The sequence below is a fragment of the Zingiber officinale genome, chromosome 7B (assembly GCF_018446385.1).
Source record: "Zingiber officinale cultivar Zhangliang chromosome 7B, Zo_v1.1, whole genome shotgun sequence".
Lineage (NCBI taxonomy): Eukaryota > Viridiplantae > Streptophyta > Magnoliopsida > Zingiberales > Zingiberaceae > Zingiber > Zingiber officinale.
In genome coordinates this window covers 87324041-87326739 of record NC_055999.1, presented here as the reverse complement: position 1 = coordinate 87326739, position 2699 = coordinate 87324041, and the positions used below count along the sequence as shown (strand labels likewise).

Genomic DNA, 2699 nt, shown 5'->3' with positions numbered 1-2699 from the left:
CTTTCATTACACTCTTTCATTACATTCGTTATTCTTTAATTCTTTTTGTAAATCAAATTCTTTCTATTCTTGCATTCTTTTCTTTGAAGCAAATTCTTTAATCTTGTTCTTGTATGTTAAGATCTAACCTTATAGGAGAATTATTTCCTCTTGATCCCGAGATTGATAGAACATTTCATAGAAGGAAAATCTTGCAAAGGCACCAAGAAGAACAAGAACAATTAAATATGGCGAATAGACCACTTAAGGATTATGCAGCGCCTTATGCTAGAGGGTTCAACTCAAGCATTACTAGACCCTCTGTTGAAGCAAATAACTTTGAGATCAAGCCTACAATAATCAATATGGTTCAGCAAAATCAGTTTGGAGGTGGACTACATGAAGATCCTAATAAACATTTGGAAGTCTTTTGTGAAATCTGCGGTACCATAAAAATGAATGGTGTTCCTTCTGAAGCCATTAGATTATTACTGTTTGGGTTTTCTTTATGAGATAGAGCTAAATAATGGTTGAATTCTTTACCTCCTAAAAGCATTACCACTTGGGAACAATGTGAGCAGCAATTCTTAGATGAGTTCTATCCCCCAAGCAAAACAACTCATATGAGAAATCATATTGCAAGCTTCAGACAATTCGACTCCGAATCTTTATTTAAAGCATGGGATAGATACAATAATATGCTCAGACAATGCCCACATCATGGATTAGAGAAATGGTTAGTGTTGCACACCTTTTATAACGACATTAACTATCACACTAAAGCGTCCCTAGATTCAACTGCTGGAGGGCACTTATGAACAAGAGTCTAGATGAGGCTGAAGAAATTATTGAAAGTGTAGCACAGAACCATCATCAATGGGCAACAGAGAGAAGTGGAGGCTATTCCTTTACAAACCCAACAAAAGCATCAGGAAAATATGATGTAGATGCAGTTACCTTAATGACTGCAAAGCTGTATGCTCTTACAAAGAAACTAGAAAATATGGGGACTAGCACTAATACAGTGAATGCCATTGTATGCTGTTGTGAAACTTGTGGAAGTTCTGATCATTCTCAAGACTCATATCCTTTGGGAGCTATATCTGTACAAATAAATCAATTAGAGCAATGTGATGCTATCATGGGTTTTAATCAACGATAGAACAATCCATATTCTAACACATACAACCCTGGGTGGAAGAATCATCCTAATTTTTCTTATAGAAATAATCAAGAACAAGGACCATCTATGGGGGCAAAACAAAATTTCCAGTCGGGGCAACAAAATTTTCAGTAACAACAATAATCTTCTCAAGGCTATCAGTTTTCTAAAATTGAGAAGATGCTTGAGGAAATTATCTCCAATCAAAATGAAATGAAGCAAGATATTTTGAAGCTAACTCAGAGAATGGATAATTCTGAAAAACATCAAAAGATTTAAGATAGCCAAATTGGCCAGCTAGCTCCATCATCTTCAAGAGCACTAGGACATTGCCAAGGACTGTGATATAACATTAGAGATTATCAATTGAGTTAGACTAATCACAAATTTTCTTTTCTTTTCATTTGCATAGTTGAATCTAATCTTTAGAATTGTATTTTTCTTGTATATCTTTTTACTTCTTGTCAATTCTTTTTGTTGTAATTCTAATTCTACATTTTTGATTTCTAACATTCTAGTCTAACTTTGCTCTGTTTTTCTCTCTTTTGATTTAGTTTCTTTCTTATTTTCTTTTGTAAACATATATTGCAATCTTTAGCATATGAATTATTCTAGACATTTTTCTTTTCCTTTTGTCTTTTCTTTCTTGTTTTCATTATGCGCTTTCTTTCATGCACTTTAAATTATGTATTTTCTGTCTTTCTTTTCATATTGCATTTTATTTCTTGTCTTTGATTCTTTTTATAATTTTTTCTTGAATATCCATGAGCACTAACATGTCAAGCAAGCCCATGAGAAATTTTTCTACACCCTTTTTTGCAAGATTTTTATCTCCTATTGTGCAACCTCAAATTGAAGTAGAAAGTTTCCAACTAGACCCAGAGTTAATTTTCATGATACAAGGTCACAAATTAGTTATATTACAACAAAAATTCCCAAATTCTCTTTTGCTCTATTTTGCTCTGAAAATAACAAGAGCAAGGACTTGGTTATATTCTCTCCATCCTCAAAGCATCACAAGTTGGGAACAATTGGAGAAGCAATTTCTGAATCATTTTTTTCCTCCAAGCAGAAAAATGTATATGAGGAATTAGATAACAAATTTTGCTCAGGCATATGGAGAATTATTATTTGAAGCATGGGATAGATTCAAGAGTCTTCAAAGACTGTGCCCTCATCATGGTTTTGAAAAATGGTTGATTCTGCACATATTCTAAGGGGGAATTTCTTTCTCAGACAAGAGTTTATTGGATTCATTAGCTCGAGGTTCTTTTATGGATAAAAGTGTAGATGAAGCATATGTAGGACTGTTGGGCCGGCTAGGAGGGGGTTGTTGGATATCCTGCTAACACAAAAAGAAAACAAACCCTCCTCGAACTCTTTAGGCTAACACTTGCATAATTAAGTTAAGCAGATAAATTAAAAGCATAAAGAAAAGCGAGGCACAAAAGATTTACTTGGTTACAACCAATGTGGTTGTTAATCCAAGGAAGATTAAGCTCAATAAAACTCCTTCAGGCGGAGAAGCCTCGTACAGCGTTGAAATGCAGAAAACAGA

General features: G+C 34.0%; 2 non-coding genes across 2 annotated transcripts; both read right to left on the bottom strand.

Annotated features, from left to right (window-relative positions):
* Nucleotides 1–599: 599 nt before the first annotated feature.
* LOC122007513 lies at nt 600–706 on the bottom strand. The gene has a single exon (XR_006119003.1). It is a non-coding gene; the product is annotated as a small nucleolar RNA R71 (small nucleolar RNA).
* Nucleotides 707–2221: 1515 nt separating this feature from the next.
* LOC122007681 lies at nt 2222–2327 on the bottom strand. Its single transcript, XR_006119114.1, has one exon. It is a non-coding gene; the product is annotated as a small nucleolar RNA R71 (small nucleolar RNA).
* Nucleotides 2328–2699: the final 372 nt, after the last annotated feature.